At 35.7% G+C, this 18,739-nt stretch overlaps 1 long non-coding RNA gene across 1 annotated transcript; it reads right to left on the bottom strand.

The window, feature by feature from the left end:
• Nucleotides 1–7,387: 7,387 nt before the first annotated feature.
• On the bottom strand, nucleotides 7,388–18,461 carry LOC119077165. Its single transcript, XR_005087757.1, has 3 exons — nucleotides 18,449–18,461; nucleotides 9,171–9,185; nucleotides 7,388–7,686 (listed from the first exon to the last, which is right to left on the bottom strand). It is a non-coding gene; the product is annotated as an uncharacterized LOC119077165 (long non-coding RNA).
• Nucleotides 18,462–18,739: the final 278 nt, after the last annotated feature.

Here is an 18,739-nt window from a genome sequence, read left to right as displayed (position 1 = left end):
TACTCACAAAAATATATTTTCGAATAAAAAAAAACCACTGAGAAGAAAGAATTAATGGATACATTTTATAGATCATTAAAATCCATAAAAAATACCAAAAAATAAATAAAGTTCAATCATAAAGTTACAATTATTGTTATCTACTTTTATTATGTATGCTTTCTGTTTCGAAATAAAGAGTTGGTCACGTACATGGTGTAACGTTCGTACCCATAGATATGATGGTTTCGATGAACGACAGTTTTCGGTTTGCAATAGAACATAAAATTAAAAAAATTTATTACCATTTTCTTAGCTGTCATACAGGACCTAATACACAATATATCACTTTGATGCATTTAAAGAGCGATGATTATAAATAGGAATGGCTTCAAAAACAGAAAAAAGACAGAAGATTTATATTTCAGCTACAGCTACAGTAGAAAGTGTAGAACGGAAATTTTAACATTTACTGCAAATGTATACAACCTGAAAAACTAGACGAAAATGAGGTACAGGCCTATCGGAAATCCTTTTTTTTTCATTTTTAGCCTTAGTCTTTAGCCTTTAGCGATACAATCATTAGAATTGGTACTTCGTTTCCTTTAAAGGATTACCAAGAGTTTGATTCAAAATCTGTTACTTCATTACCCGGGTAAAAAAAAAGTGGTCGTGAGACGTCTTTTCGATACAGCTTTTTTGTATGGAGGTGAGACGTCTCTTTTTTGACCTTTGAGACTGGTTCAGTTCTCATAATTCATCCGAAATTCATCATAATTCATCCGAAACTGTGGAGAAGTCTCGTTTTAAATATTTTTCAAAGATGTTTGAGACTTTATGAGATTGTCAGAGTAGTCTCGTTTTCAATATTTTTCGAGAATCTGGAAGACTGACAGAGAAGTCTCATTTGGAATAATTTTTTTGAACTTCGAGAGACTGACGAGTAGTCTCATTCAGACTTGTTTGACAGAGTAGTCTGCTTTTCGAGACGGTGTGAGACTGAATGAGTAGTCTCGTTTCGACCTTTCGATACGGTATGAGACTGAATGAGTAGTCTCATTTCGACTTTTCGAGACTGTATGAGACTGAATGAGTAGTCTCATTTCGACTTTTCGAGACGGTATGAGACTGAATGAGTAGTCTCATTTTAACTTTCGGAGACGGTATGAGACTGAATAAGTAGTCTCATTTCAACTTTTGGAGACGGTATGAGACTGAATGAGTAGTCTCATTTCAACTTTCGGAGACGGTATGAGACTGAATGAGTAGTCTCATTTCAACTTTTGGAGACGGTATGAGACTGAATGAGTAGTCTCATTTCAACTTTCGGAGACGGTATGAGACTGAATGAGTAGTCTCATTTCAACTTTTGGAGACGGTATGAGACTGAATGAGTAGTCTCATTTCAACTTTCGGAGACGGTATGAGACTGAATGAGTAGTCTCATTTCAACTTTTGGAGACGGTATGAGACTGAATGAGTAGTCTCATTTCAACTTTCGGAGACGGTATGAGACTGAATGAGTGGTCTCATAATAATTTTTTAAGTTAAAAAAAAAGACTGTTTGAGACGTCTCACATTTCGAGTTTTTGAAAGGTCTCACTTTTCGAGTTTTTTTATTCTTTTTGAGACGTCTCACATTTTGAGTTTTTTTAATTCTTTTTAAGAGGGTCTCACATTTGGAGTTTTTTTTTATTCTTTTTGAGACGTCTCACATTTTGTGTCTGTTAGACTGTTTTTGAGTCTCATATTCTCGATCCCGTTTTTTGTAATTTCTTACTTCTCTGTTGAGTTCATAGATGGCCACTACTTTTCATTTCTCTTACAATTCACTAGATCCAATTTATACCGAAGAAGTTGACTGAAATGATTGTAATATGTTAGTAATATTTAGATTTTTTTTACCTTTTTTTATTTTGTGATGTATTTTGCGGTCACCCATCCAAGTACTAACCGCGACGAATGATGCTTAACTTTCGGATCGGACCACCAACGATGTTACGCTTGCTGCTAAATCTGATATATCTATTGGCAGTTTTATTTTTGAACCGTTGTTACAATTTCCGAGACTGAGCGAGTGGTCTCTTTTCGAATAATTTTTCTTTGCACCTTCTGAGACTGACTGAGTAGTCTTGTTTCGAATATCTTTCGAGAATGTTTGAGGATGAACGAGTAGTCTTTTCGGACTTTTTTTTTGTTAGACGTGATGAGGCTGACCGAGTGGTCTCCGATTTAATACTTTTCGAGACTGAACGAGTGGTCTCTTTGCTGTGGTCTTGGACTTTCTTGGACTTTTGAGAACGGAAAAGTGTTCTCATTTCGAAAAAATATTTTCTTGGACTTTTGAGAACGGAAAAGTGTTCTCATTTCGAGAAAATATTTTCTTGGACTTTTGAGAACGGAAAAGTGTTCTCATTTCGAAAAAATATTTTCTTTAAATTTTGAGAACGGAAAAGTGTTCTCATTTCGAAAAAATATTTTCTTGGACTTTTGAGAACGGAAAAGTGTTCTCATTTCGAAAAAATATTTTCTTGGACTTTTGAGAACGGAAAAGTGTTCTCATTTCGAGAAAATATTTTCTTGGACTTTTGAGAACGGAAAAGTGTTCTCAATTCGAGAAAATATTATCTTTCAATTTTGAGAACGGAAAAGAGTTCTCATTTCGAGAAAATATTTTCTTTCAATTTTGAGAACGGAAAAGTGTTCTCATTTCGAGAAAATATTTTCTTGGACTTTTGAGAACGGAAAAGTGTTCTCATTTCGAAAAAATATTTTCTTTAAATTTTGAGAACGGAAAAGTGTTCTCATTTCGAAAAAATATTTTCTTGGACTTTTGAGAACGGAAAAGTGTTCTCATTTCGAAAAAATATTTTCTTGGACTTTTGAGAACGGAAAAGTGTTCTCATTTCGAGAAAATATTTTCTTGGACTTTTGAGAACGGAAAAGTGTTCTCAATTCGAGAAAATATTTTCTTTCAATTTTGAGAACGGAAAAGAGTTCTCATTTCGAGAAAATATTTTCTTTCAATTTTGAGAACGGAAAAGTGTTCTCAATTCGAGAAAATATTTTCTTTCAATTTTGAGAACGGAAAAGAGTTCTCATTTCGAGAAAATATTTTCTTTCAATTTTGAGAACGGAAAAGTGTTCTCAATTCGAGAAAATATTTTCTTTCAATTTTGAGAACGGAAAAGAGTTCTCATTTCGAGAAAATATTTTCTTTCAATTTTGAGAACGGAAAAGTGTTCTCATTTCGAGAAAATATTTTCTTTCAATTTTGAGAACGGAAAAGTGTTCTCATTTCGAGAAAATATTTTCTTGGACTTTTGAGAACGGAAAAGTGTTCTCATTTCGAAAAAATATTTTCTTTAAATTTTGAGAACGGAAAAGTGTTCTCAATTCAAGAAAATATTTTCTTTCAATTTTGAGAACGGAAAAGAGTTCTCATTTCGAGAAAATATTTTCTTTCAATTTTGAGAACGGAAAAGTGTTCTCAATTCGAGAAAATATTTTCTTTCAATTTTGAGAACGGAAAAGTGTTCTCAATTCGAGAAAATATTTTCTTTCAATTTTGAGAACGGAAAAGAGTTCTCATTTCGAGAAAATATTTTCTTTCAATTTTGAGAACGGAAAAGTGTTCTCAATTCGAGAAAATATTTTCTTTCAATTTTGAAAACGGAAAAGAGTTCTCAATTCGAGAAAATATTTTCTTTCAATTTTGAGAACGGAAAAGAGTGATCCACCGATTTCCGAATAATTAAAAATTCATGCCCGTGACATGATTAATTTCTTAATTTTCTATTTTAAAAATCTAAATAAAAAAAAAATAAAAAAAATTAGTTCTAGCTAGTCGTGATAAGATCATTTTAAAGAAATAATTTAATTTCGATTGAAATAATTTTCCGTTTCGGTGTAGTACTACGTTTTCTATTTAGTTAATAAAATAAAAAAAATGTTAAGGAACCGTTTCAGTGTTTGAATTTATAACAGTACAACATTTCCCCTAGTGAATGCAATTATCGTCAGTTTAAAAAAAAAAAATCGGTCGAGGCTGGCGACAAATATTTTCTCGAAATGAGACCACTTTTCCGTTCTCAAAATTGGAAGAAAATATTTTCTCGAAATGAGAACACTTTTCCGTTCTCAAAATTCGAATAAAATATTTTCTCGAAATGAGAACACTTTTCCGTTCTCAAAATTGGAAGAAAATATTTTCTCGAAATGAGAACACTTTTCCGTTCTCAAAATTCGAATAAAATATTTTCTCGAAATGAGAACACTTTTCCGTTCTCAAAATTTGAATATTTTTTTTTTGAATGAGACTACTCGGTCAGTCTCGGAAAGTATTAAATCCGAGACCACTCGGACAGCCTCATCACGTCTAACAAATGAAAGTCTAAAAAGACTACTCATTCATCCTCAAACATTCTCGAAAAGTAGTCGAAACGAGACCACTCGGTCAGTCTCGGAAAGTGTAAGGAAAAATTATTCGAAAAGAGACCACTTGTCCAGTCTCGGAAAGTATTAAATCCGAGACCACTCGGACAGTCTCATCACGCCTAACAAATAAATGTCAAAAAAGACTACTCATTCATTCTCAAACATTCTCGAAAAGTAGTCGAAACGAGACCACTCAGCTTCTCTCGTTCATTCTTATTCATTTACATAAAATAAATTAAAATTGAGACTTCTCGCAAACTGAAAAAGTCAATGAGACCGAAATGAGACTCTTGAGACTACGTATTTTTCGGTCTCACTGAGACTGAAATTTTTACCCGGGTAGTTGAACATTTTGCAATAAGACAACATTGATCCGAGTGGTAAATCACTGATTTTATGACAAGGATTATATGGGATTATACGGGATTATATGGGATTATATGGTGATTATATGGGATTATATGAGATAGTGATTACCCCCCTCGCATTGATCGATAACAGAAGATCATTCGCTGCTGAAAAGGTAACTGATTTTATATTTTTTGACTGAACCATTAATTTATCTCGCCATAAACCAAAACCATAAATTATCTCACAGATCTCACAGCTTTAGTGAAACATTAATTCTGGACCACAAAACTCGGGCGTGAGGAAAACCAATAGGACAACATGTTGTCAAACCCGCAATTAACCAAACTCATGAGAAAATAAACAAAGATATTGGAGCGTAACTACAACTACGCTATGTTGATATGTTGATATGTTACGCAGAAAACGCGCTCAAAGTCTCCTTCAAATGATCCAGTTCACGTATTGCAAACCTAAATTGCACACTTCAACAACAACACAACATACACATTGAAAATTGACCGTAGGATAATGTCAATACCAATTAGCAATGGTCACCGTGCAATCTATTTAATTTCTGTATCTGACCAAAGACAATGTTTGATCATCATCTATCTGAAAGTTAAACTCAGCGTACACACTTCCAATGTTTCCTCCAAATTTTTGGATGGTGATCTCGTATACACATATCGTGTACTGTTAAGTGTTCATTATTGCGTTACACTCAAACAATAAATACGTTTATACATCGACCAGGAACCCCTCAATATTTTTATACTTTGGTATCTGGTGTTGTGCAACGAATGTAATTAAAATCAATTCAGTTGCGATATTACCGCATTGTATGCCAACGAGATATGAATGTTGTTGAGTAACCATATTGGAGTAAATATAAACATACACAACACATAAGTCATCACAGTGGAAGATGCGGGAAAAGGCAATAAGAACGCATAAGATTCTATTCAGTACAATTAGGCCGTGTGTCACCGCACATTCTTTAAAAGAATTAAAAAATTCTCAAAGTACGCCGTTCAGCCCAAAAAGATTAGGTCCATGTCTTCAGGATCGCTCCCAGGACTTATTGAAACACGTGGTTTCTTAGTATCACATTTAGATTTATGGAATTATTCTAGCGATTTAAAATTAGATTTTAGTGGGTTCAATAGCCTACTGTGATTAACATTTGCATGTTCCCCACAAATACGCAAAGCGCAAGGTATATATTGCCTAAAGACCTTGGAAGTGGAAGTCTGGCTTTCAGTTAAAATTAGTGTGGTGAACTTGTAGGACAATGTTGTGTGTATTCGATTTTTGTTAGCGATCAACTGAAATGCTATTATATTGTCAATTTGTTTTTGTTTGGCAAAGTCCAAGTCACAAATTGTGTGTCGTATTCGTATTTTGCAGTGTTAACTCGGCAAGGATTAGTTTGTTGAAAATTGGAAAATTTGGCGTGTAGGCTTACATCAAGTTTGTTGTCAGAAATGTTCGGACTAAAAATGTCAACTTTTTTGAGATTTTTTTAATTCTTTTAAAGAATGTGCGGTGACACACGGCCTAATTGTACTGAATAGAATCTTATGCGTTTTTATTGCCTTTTCCCGCATCTTCCAGATACGCACATCGTGAATCGTATTTTTAATTTTGGAATTTTTTTTTTTTCAACGAAAGAAATCAGAAATTTTGTATATCAAGTAACATGTATACGTCATTGTAAAAACAAATAAAAATATAGTTTGTGTAACAAAACTAAATTAGAGAGTGTAATTCTATTATTGTATTTCAGCATCATTAGCTACCTTATTCTTTCGACTTTAGTTGCACTTTTTTAAGTGTACATCGAAGATCAACAGAAATTACTATATCGGTTAGAACCAATGAAGTTATTCGGGCATATAAAATATTGAGCAACAGGTTAGGTTGATGTTGATTTTTTTAACCATAAATAATATTTATTAAACACCCTTTCTCTGCAACAATTTGCCCCATTAACACGAAGAATGTTCGCAATAAAAAAGAATGCAGACACCGCTGAATCATCAAACGATCTTGCCTCAAAGAAAATGTTGGTTTAAGTAGTTCAGCCACTATAACTAATTTAATACGTTATTGTCAATCCACATACTCTCACATTCCTCATTCCTCAGCTATATACAAAATACATTTAGATGATTAAAATCAACTAACTAAAACCAATTAATCCTTGGAATATTCTACAAAGTCACGGTAATTTAACAACATCAAACAAATCGAATGTTGATTGTTTCTTAAGGTTAATTTAAAGTTAAAATTAACTCCCCCCATTTAACATATTGTTTCAATATTTTCGACACTGTCGTCTGGTTTTGTTTCGTAACACCAATAGCTGGCGAATAGCTGGTCAATTTAATAGTTTTTATCGTTCCATCTACCTAACTATGTAATGTAGAAACAACAGAAAAGACTAAAAAGTTAAATTTATTACGGAAGTGAATGTACACTACTTTCGACTACTTAGATTTTAGGGGTCGTTTTCGTTAGGGGTCTGTCTAATTAGAAGAAGAACACGAAGGTTACGTTCGACGGCGCGAATACTGCAATACTGCAAAAACTGCAATTGTAAAACATATCACAAGAAACAGAGGTCACAGTATAAACTCGGACAATTCTAAAATAATCATGACAGAACGAAAATACCATTTGTGAAAAATCAAAGAAGGTTTATTCATTCAACAATCGATAACACCAACAATGAACCAGACAGCGGATATAAACTAAGCAATGCATGGAAGCCAATTATTCCAATTTTAACAAGAAAGCTTTGAAACAAAATTTTCAGTTATAGTTTTACCCTGATGATGACAACAGTTGATTGTCGAAAGCTTGCTTAATAAAAAAAACTTTAAACACTAAACCACTAATCCAATTATTCAAAAATATCTTTTCGTTCATAATTTTCTCGCCCAAAGCGATGGGGTTGAGCAAAAATGTTGATTTGTTACTTCATCAGCATACATTTACTTTATTACACAGATAGATAAGAATTAAATGTACGGATCATTGATTCTCCTTGCCCTATTTGTGATTTTGTATCTTGTCACATCTAATAACTCAGCCGTAAGTGAGCTCTATATATAACTGCCAAAATAATTTGATTATTGGAGTCTTATGTTACAATCCAGATGTGAAGGAAACAAATCGGTTTACCCTCTGATAATCTCATTTGTTACCTTTCTAGAATTCGCCCAAATATTGATTGTAATCATCCTCCATCAACAAACAGCACACAAGTTCTATTAAAAGAATTAAGGAGATATTTCGTTACATATCCCGGGTAAAAAAAAAAGTGAATGTGAGACCCCTTTTGAGACCGTTTTTTTTGTATGGAGGTGAGACGTCTCTTTTCGAACCTTTGAGACTTGTTTCTTCTCATATACTGATGAATTGATGATGATGATGATTGCGAAACCGATGAGAAGTCTCGTTTTAAATGTTTTAATAGACTATATGAGACTGACTGAGTGGTCTCTTCTCCTGTATTTTACGAGACCGACCGAGTGGTCTCTTCTTCTGTATTTTACGAGACCGACCGAGTGGACTCTTTTTCTTTATTTTACGAGACTGACCGAGTGGTCTCTTCTCCTGTATTTTACGAGACCGACCGAGTGGTCTCTTCTTCTGTATTTTACGAGACCAACCGAGTGGTCTCTTCTTCTGTATTTTACGAGACCGACCGAGTGGACTCTTCTTCTTTATTTTACGAGACTGACCGAGTGGTCTCTTCTTCTGTATTTTACGAGACTGACCGAGTGGTCTCTTCTCCTGTATTTTACGAGACTGACCGAGTGGTCTCTTCTTCTGTATTTTACGAGACTGACCGAGTGGTCTCTTCTTCTGTATTTTACGAGACTGTCCGAGTAGTCTCTTCTTCTGTATTTTACGAGACCGACCGAGTGGTCTCTTTTTTAATAATTTGCGAGACCGACTGAGTAGTCTCTTTTCAAAATAGTTTACGAGACCGACTGAGTGGTCTCTTTTTTAGATTTGACTATGTGTGAGACTCAAAATATTTTTGAGACTCTTTGAGAAGTCTCATTTCAGTTTTTTCTAGATCCTTTTAGAGGCCATCTGAGAACTCTCACTTTCTTTTCGACGTCTTTTGAGACTATCTGAGAACTCTCACTTTCTTTTCGACGTCTTTTGAGACTATCTGAGAACTCTCACTTTCTTTTCGATATTTCTTGAGGTTATTTGAGAAGTCTCATTTTAATTTTTTTTCGAGATCCTTTTGAGGCCATCTGAGAACTATCACTTTCTTTTCGACATTTTCTGAGACCATCTGAGAACTCTCATTTCCATTTTCCATCTGTGAGATATTCCATTGTCCTTAGGTTGTAGTTTCTTCCCGCATTCACAGATGGCACAGTTTTTTATTTTTTCTTATAATTCGCTGAAATGATAGAAATTTTAATGATATTTGATTTTTTTTTACCTTTTTTTATTTCGTAATGTATTTTCCGGTCACCACTCCAAGTACTAACCGCGCCGAATGATGCTTAACTTTTGGATTGGACTGCCAGCCACCTTACGCGTGTTGCTAAATTGGATATATCTTCGTATAGGTCTTATTTCGAACCGTTGTTACAAAAACTTTGAGACCGACCGAGTGGTCTTCCTTGAATTATTTTTCGTAGGACTTTAGGAGACTGACCGAGAAGTCTCGTTTTGAATATTTTACGAGAATGTAAGAGAGCGACCGAGTGGTCTTTCCTGGATTATTTTTCGTTGGACTTTGGGAGACTGACCGAGTGGTCTCGTTTTGAATATTTTACGAGAATGTAAGAGACCGACCGAGTGGTCTTTCTTGGATTATTTTTCGTTGGACTTTGGGAGACTTGCCGAGAAGTCTCGTTTTGAATATTTTACGAGAATGTAAGAGGCCGACCGAGTGGTCTTTATTGGATTATTTTCGTTGGACTTGAGGAGACTGACCGAGAAGTCTCGTTTATGAACATTTTACGAGAATGTAAGAGACCGAACGAGTGGTCTTTCTTGGATTATTTTCGTTGGACTTGAGGAGACTGACCGAGAAGTCTCGTTTTGAATATTTTACGAGGATGTAAGAGACCGACCGAGTGGTCTTCATTGGATTATTTTTCGTAGGACTTTAGGAGACTGACCGAGAAGTCTCGTTTTGAATATTTTACGAGAATGTAAGAGACCGACCGAGTGGTCTTTCTTGGATTATTTTTCGTAGGACTTTAGGAGACTGACCGAGAAGTCTCGTTTCAAGAACATTTTACGAGAATGTAAGAGACCAAACGAGTGGTCTTTCTTGGATTATTTTTCGTTAGACTTTATGAGACTGACCGAGTGGTCTCATTTCAAGAACATATTTTTTCGAAATGCAGAGACCGACTGAGTGGTCTCATTTCAAGAACATATTTTTTCGAAATGCAGAGACCAACTGAGTGGTCTCATTTCAAGAACATATTTTTTCGAAATGCAGAGACCAACTGAGTGGTCTCATTTTAAGAACATATTTTTTTTAAATGTAGAGGCCAACTGTTTCAATTTTTGACATACTTTGACTCTGATCCACTGTAGAGACCTTTGAGAGTTCTCTTTAGAACTAAACTTTTATTTTACCTAATTATTTAAGTTATTTGTGAGACTATAATGATACAGTAATGATGTGAGTAATAAAGTTTTTTAGAAAATAGTTACGAAACCAACACCAGCTGATCAAAATAAATACGCCGTCGAAATGGCTACTTGTTCACAGAACTCGATGCAAACACAGCAGCAAAACTAACTTGATAGAAACAAAATTGCGTTTATAATTAAAAGTTAAGTTCAAAATAGAACTCTCATAGGTCTCTGCAGTCGGTCAGAGTCAAATATTGAAAAAGAGACCGCTCAGTTGTTTTCTATTTCAAAAAAATGAGACTGCTGATTTGGTCTCTGTATTTCTCTGTATTGAAGTGAGACCACTCGGTCAGTCTCCCAAAGTCCAACGAAAAATAATCCAGGAAAGACCACTCGGTCGGTCTCTTTCATTCGCGTAAAATGTTCAAAAACGAGACTTCTCGGTCAGTCTCCTAAAGTCCAACGGAAAATAATCCAAGAAAGACCACTCGGTCGGTCTCTTACATTCTCGTAAAATATTCAAAACGAGACTTCTCGGTCAGTCTCCTAAGGTCCAACGAAAAATAATCCAGGAAAGACCACTCGGTCGGTCTCTTTCATTCTCGTAAAATGTTCAAAAACGAGACTTCTCGGTCAGTCTCCCAAAGTCCAACGAAAAATAATCCAGGAAAGACCACTCGGTCGGTCTCTTTCATTCTCGTAAAATGTTCAAAAACGAGACTTCTCGATCAGTCTCCCAAAGTCCAACGAAAAATAATCCGAGAAAGACCACTCGGACGGTCTCTTACATTCTCGTAAAATATTCAAAACGAGACCACTCGGTCAGCCTCCCAAAGTCCAACGAAAAATAATCCAGGAAAGACCACTCGGTCGGTCTCTTTCATTCTCGTAAAATGTTCAAAAACGAGACTTCTCGGTCAGTCTCCCAAAGTCCAACGAAAAATAATCCGAGAAAGACCACTCGGTCGGTCTCTTTCATTCGCGTAAAATGTTCAAAAACGAGACTTCTCGGTCAGTCTCCCAAAGTCCAACGAAAAATAATCCAGGAAAGACCACTCGGTCGGTCTCTTTCATTCTCGTAAAATGTTCAAAAACGAGACTTCTCGATCAGTCTCCCAAAGTCCAACGAAAAATAATCCGAGAAAGACCACTCGGACGGTCTCTTACATTCTCGTAAAATATTCAAAACGAGACCACTCGGTCAGCCTCCCAAAGTCCAACGAAAAATAATCCAGGAAAGACCACTCGGTCGGTCTCTTTCATTCTCGTAAAATGTTCAAAAACGAGACTTCTCGGTCAGTCTCCCAAAGTCCAACGAAAAATAATCCAGGAAAGACCACTCGGTCGGTCTCTTTCATTCTCGTAAAATGTTCAAAAACGAGACTTCTCGGTCAGTCTCCCAAAGTCCAGCGAAAAATTATCCGAGAAAGACCACTCGGTCGGTCTCTTACATTCTCGTAAAATATTCAAAACGAGACCACTCGGTCAGCCTCCCAAAGTCCAACGAAAAATAATCCAGGAAAGACCACTCGGTCGGTCTCTTACATTCTCGTAAAATATTCAAAACGAGACCACTCGGTCAGCCTCCCAAAGTCCAACGAAAAATAATCCAGGAAAGACCACTCGGTCGGTCTCTTTCATTCTCGTAAAATGTTCAAAAACGAGACTTCTCGGTCAGTCTCCCAAAGTCCAACGAAAAATAATCCAGGAAAGACCACTCGGTCGGTCTCTTTCATTCTCGTAAAATGTTCAAAAACGAGACTTCTCGGTCAGTCTCCCAAAGTCCAGCGAAAAATTATCCGAGAAAGACCACTCGGTCGGTCTCTTACATTCTCGTAAAATATTCAAAACGAGACCACTCGGTCAGCCTCCCAAAGTCCAACGAAAAATAATCCAGGAAAGACCACTCGGTCGGTCTCTTTCATTCTCGTAAAATGTTCAAAAACGAGACTTCTCGGTCAGTCTCCCAAAGTCCAACGAAAAATAATCCGAGAAAGACCACTCGGTCGGTCTCTTTCATTCGCGTAAAATGTTCAAAAACGAGACTTCTCGGTCAGTCTCCCAAAGTCCAACGAAAAATAATCCAGGAAAGACCACTCGGTCGGTCTCTTTCATTCTCGTAAAATGTTCAAAAACGAGACTTCTCGGTAAGTCTCCCAAAGTCCAACGAAAAATAATCCGAGAAAGACCACTCGTTCGGTCTCTTACATTCTCGTAAAATGTTCATAAACGAGACTTCTCGGTCAGTCTCCTCAAGTCCAACGAAAATAATCCAATAAAGACCACTCGGTCGGCCTCTTACATTCTCGTAAAATATTCAAAACGAGACCACTCGGTCAGTCTCCTAAAGTCCTACGAAAAATAATCCAGGAAAGACCACTCGGTCGCTCTCTTACATTCTCATAAAATGTTCATAAACGAGACTTCTCGGTCAGTCTCCTAAAGTCCTACGAAAAATAATCCAGGAAAGACCACTCGGTCGGTCTCTTACATTCTCGTAAAATATTCAAAACGAGACCACTCGGTCAGCCTCCCAAAGTCCAACGAAAAATAATCCAGGAAAGACCACTCGGTCGGTCTCTTTCATTTTCGTAAAATGTTCAAAAACGAGACTTCTCGGTCAGTCTCCCAAAGTCCAACGAAAAATAATCCGAGAAAGACCACTCGGTCGGTCTCTTTCATTCGCGTAAAATGTTCAAAAACGAGACTTCTCGGTCAGTCTCCCAAAGTCCAACGAAAAATAATCCAGGAAAGACCACTCGGTCGGTCTCTTTCATTCTCGTAAAATGTTCAAAAACGAGACTTCTCGGTAAGTCTCCCAAAGTCCAACGAAAAATAATCCGAGAAAGACCACTCGTTCGGTCTCTTACATTCTCGTAAAATGTTCATAAACGAGACTTCTCGGTCAGTCTCCTCAAGTCCAACGAAAATAATCCAATAAAGACCACTCGGTCGGCCTCTTACATTCTCGTAAAATATTCAAAACGAGACCACTCGGTCAGTCTCCTAAAGTCCTACGAAAAATAATCCAATAAAGACCACTCGGTCGGCCTCTTACATTCTCGTAAAATATTCAAAACGAGACCACTCGGTCAGTCTCCTAAAGTCCTACGAAAAATAATCCAGGAAAGACCACTCGGTCGCTCTCTTACATTCTCGTAAAATATTCAAAACGAGACTTCTCGGTCAGTCTCCTAAAATCCTACGAAAAATAATCCAAGGAAGACCACTCGGTCGGTCTCAAAAATCTCATAAAATATTGAAAAAGAGACCACTCGGTCAGTCTCGTTCAGCCAAAGTTCAACAATCATCAAAGAAATAAAATATTGAGAATGAAATGAGACTGAAAACGTAATGAGACTGAAATGAGACCGTTGATCATGCTCATTTTACAGTCTCACTGAGACCTTAATTTTCACCCGGGATACCACTAACAAGTATGGACTATGACACGATTACACTAAACAGAGAAAATCTTTTCCATTTCTCGTTTTTTCTTATTCTCTGATCTCGTGTATAAGTAATATGGCGAGAAAATTTGTACATTATAATATACTCGGTCGCATCATAATAAGGGTGAGTGTGGTGAACTGAATAATTCAATTATTATAAATCTAGGTGCGCTATATAACAAGAAATTTGATTATGTAAGTTCAGTGGACCGTGCGGGAATAGAAATCATGAAATCGTATTTATTTTCTTCGTTTTAATCTTGAATGGTGAACACTTGTCAATCACTGACTGTGCATAAGAACGCATTGTAATTTAATTATATCAGTAGAAGACGACGACCTTTTTTACACTTTGTTTAAGGTATTATTTTCGTTTATCTGCCAATGTCTCGAAAGGAATTATAAGTGAAGCGGCGATGTACTTTAAATTTTAAACCACAAAGTCTGGTTTGAAACTGAAATCACCCAATTGACTGTCTCGATACTTATGTTGAACACAAATTTGAAATGAAAATGATTTTTATATATTGTACCTTTGTGTCACTATTGAAATGTCTGAGAGTTTTTTGATCGGCTGCATAATAAGCAACCATTTGACAAAACTGATTTGACAACATGAATGATAAAATATGAAAATTATATACGAAGGCCTCCAAGTAGAGGTCATAAGCCAAAAGTAATAAAGTTGGCACAGCAAAGACTGCTTTACAATTCTCTTTTCTTGACATTTACAAAGTTTGTTTCTTTGTCGCGCATATAATGCAGCAACAACCCCTATTATATTTAAACCACTATTTGAATTTCTCACCGTAAAAATGTTTAACGATATCTTCTTTATAACAAAATAGAATCGCAAACATTTTTATGAGGTAGGATTTTATCATAATAAACCACTAGCAGTATCACAATAGAAATTATTGCGTCCCCAGTCCCCATATATATTATACATTGGCAACGAGTCAATACATTTTATTCGATCATACATTCTTAAATAATGTCTCGGTATGTTTTGAACTCAGCAATTTATAATGGATGAGTAGCAAATCGAATTGATTGTGGAATATAAAAGCGTAAGTACACATTGGTACACCCTTCCGGGAAGTAGTAAACAAATTTACCGAGAAACTAATGGGACATATTGAATTAGTTGCTGCTTCAGTTTCAATATTATGGACTGAGACACTAGACAACATTCTCCTAATAAATCTCTAAAGAAAATTATGTCAGACCACCATGAACTTTTTTGGGACCAAATAAGCACAAACTACAGTGCAGTATATTTAATAGAAATGGTTTCAAGCATAAAATACGACGAAATAACAAGGTTATTTAAGCCTGATGCGTGCAACGGTAATGTCAGAGAAATCAAAAACATTTCAATCAACAATGTTGCCTATAAATGGATTCAGTTGCGTATGACAATATTTTAATCTTGATTTATGATTTACAAATAAATTCTTTTCACGCATATAACATAACACGCATATATTGTAACAAGACCACCAATAGATACAAGAAGTTTAACATTAATATCATTTTAAAATGTTTAACCGAAAACCCTAAACAATACCATTCACCAAAATAATAACATAAACGAATGACGAAGAAACTTCTAAAAATTGTGAGTTAAACTCACATGCATCCCTACTCATAGTCCTCACAACATTGTTGCATTTTATTACACATTTGCAAACAAATTGCTTCGTTTGCCTAATTTATATAAATAAACTAGTTCCTTTCGTTCGGGATAAATATATTTTTTACGATTTCTTATTGTGTTCATTTAACTGCTCTCAGCGGGTCGTATGGTTCCATAAATAGGTTGACATGTTATTTAAAATAATTTTTATTTCGAAAGAAAATATGTAGTACAATACAATGTAGGTAAATGGTGTACTGAACCTTATTTTGGAACATATTTTTTATATCTTCTTCGCATAAATGAATTAAATTAGTTTCGGATATTTCGTTCGAATATTTAAGTCATTTAAATCAATATGTAGCTTGAATGAAAGAAAATTTACATTCACACTGGAGTCTTCATAGGTCTTCATGCCGATACATAGTATCCTGCCACCGTAAATTGATGAACAATCCACTTGACACCTTATCTCTGACTATACTATTTTGCGATGAACTTAATGCAGAAAACATAAAAATAAATTGCGTTTTAGTTATTCATAGTCAATCAGATAACGATTGTATGTCCTGACCAGATCATGGAAGATGCGGGAAAAGGCAATAAGATTCTATTCAGTACGATTAGGCCGTGTGTCACCGCGCATTCTTTAAAAGAATTAAAAAATTCTCAAATAAGTTGACATTTTTAGTCCGAACATTTCTGACAACAAACTTGATGTAAGCCTACACGCCAAATTTTCCAATTTTCAACAAACTAATCCTCGCCGAGTTAATACTGCAAAATACGAATACGACACACAATTTGTGACTTGGACTTTGCCAAACAAAAACAAATTGACAATATAATAGCATTTCAGTTGATCGCTAACAAAAATCGAATACACACAACATTGTCCTACAAGTTCACCACACTAATTTTAACTGAAAGCCAGACTTCCACTTCCAAGGTCATTAGGCAATATATACCTTGCGCTTTGCGTATTTGTGGGGAACATGCAAAAGTTCATCACAGTAGGCTATTGAACCCACTAAAATCTAATTTTAAATCGCTAGAATAATTCCATAAATCTAAATGTGATACTAAGAAACCACGTGTTTCAATAAGTCCTGGGAGCGATCCTGAAGACATGGACCTAATCTTGTTGGGCTGAACGGCGTACTTTCGTTCACTTTTCCAAGCCCTTTCAAGAAATATCACTAAATAACTAAAGAAATCCAACATTACATCTACATTACACATTACATTACACATTGCACATTACATTACATTACATTGTAATGTAATGTAATGTAATGTAGCGTTACAAACTGCATCTTTGATTTCTGAAGCCAATCGGCGAGATAAAATTTTTTGGTTTGCGAACTTTTAAAGTACCTTTTGTGAGTAATATTACGTAATATTACGTAATATTGCAAGGTTCAGGGAGCGAATCTAGACAGTCGAGCTTAACTTTTTCTGGGTTCAGCAGCGCACTTTGGTGAACTTTTGTGAGTACTTTAAAAGTTCGCAAACCAAAAAATTTTATCTCGCCGATTGGCTTCAGAAATCAAAGATGCAGTTTGTAACGCTACATTACATTACATTACAATGTAATGTGCAATGTGTAATGTAATGTGTAATGTAGATGTAATGTTGGATTTCTTTAGTATTTAGTGATATTTCTTGAGAGGGCTTGGAAAAGTGAACGAAAGTACCCCGTTCAGCCCAAAAAGATTAGGTCCATGTCTTCAGGATCGCTCCCAGGACTTATTGAAACACGTGGTTTCTTAGTATCACATTTAGATTTATGGAATTATTCTAGCGATTTAAAATTAGATTTTAGTGGGTTCAATAGCCTACTGTGATGAACTTTTGCATGTTCCCCACAAATACGCAAAGCGCAAGGTATATATTGCCTAAAGACCTTGGAAGTGGAAGTCTGGCTTTCAGTTAAAATTAGTGTGGTGAACTTGTAGGACAATGTTGTGTGTATTCGATTTTTGTTAGCGATCAACTGAAATGCTATTATATTGTCAATTTGTTTTTGTTTGGCAAAGTCCAAGTCACAAATTGTGTGTCGTATTCGTATTTTGCAGTATTAACTCGGCGAGGATTAGTTTGTTGAAAATTGGAAAATTTGGCGTGTAGGCTTACATCAAGTTTGTTGTCAGAAATGTTCGGACTAAAAATGTCAACTTATTTGAGAATTTTTTAATTCTTTTAAAGAATGTGCGGTGACACACGGCCTAATTGTACTGAATAGAATCTTATGCGTTTTTATTGGCTGCTAGGAATCTCGCGCCGCGTCATTCACAATAATTCACATTTTGACACATTTTGTATAAGGAAGATGTCACTTTGTGAGTTATTGTGAATGACGCGGCGCGAGATTCCCTAACACCGTTTTTATTGCCTTTTCCCGCATCTTCCATCCACTTAGGACATTATATATGTAGCCATTGTGTCGGATACTACTCTTCGTTCTCGAAGAACCACTTCACTTTATATATAAATTTGGCATTATATTATCATCAGCATTAGATTGGTCAAGTAACATATAAGCAAAAATTTATTGTCGATAAGGACCTACAGAACACATGCATTGAGACGTTCCCTGCCTGTAATTCAGTTACATTGTAAAAGTTTATCGTTGGTTGGGTATACGATGTGTGTGTTTTCTGTTATATTTATACGAGGTATGACACAAATAAAAGGACGGACGTAAAAAATAACGTTCCAATTGAACTTTATCATAATTAGAAACAGATAATCTAGGTGTATGCTTAGAGTAATTATACCTATAGGTATTATGCTCTAGGCCTAGAGAGGAAATTTGTACGACGAAATGTGGTCCCAACATTAGTTTGTATAAGATACAGAGGGATTCTTTTGAAAAACAGCGTACCGAAATCGGACGCATTTTCCAGTGGACTTTTTTATATGTGCCTAGAAAGGTATTCGACCCTGAAGCCAAAATCACTTTCAAAAAAATTCTTCGAAGCTTTTGTGCCTGGTGAAAGGTGAACAAAAACCGAAAACATGCACTTTTCTTACAAACACTTCTTCAGCCGTACAGTGTCTCGTGTGAAGCGTCATTAGAAACTTATTCACATGTTACTGTTGAGCCGAATATGGTCTTATTACACTGAAATATGCGCAGTTTTCAACCGAAAAATACTGAGAGCTTACACTGTTCTTACAGAAGTTTCTCGACGTACACGTACGGTCGTGTGGGATGTCATTGGAAAGGTACTTCATATACTTTCGGATC

This window comes from Bradysia coprophila, unplaced genomic scaffold, assembly GCF_014529535.1.
Source record: "Bradysia coprophila strain Holo2 unplaced genomic scaffold, BU_Bcop_v1 contig_232, whole genome shotgun sequence".
In the NCBI taxonomy this organism is placed as follows: Eukaryota; Metazoa; Arthropoda; class Insecta; order Diptera; family Sciaridae; genus Bradysia; species Bradysia coprophila.
Note: the sequence above shows the minus strand (reverse complement) of the source record. Positions and strands in the feature narration are given on the sequence as shown.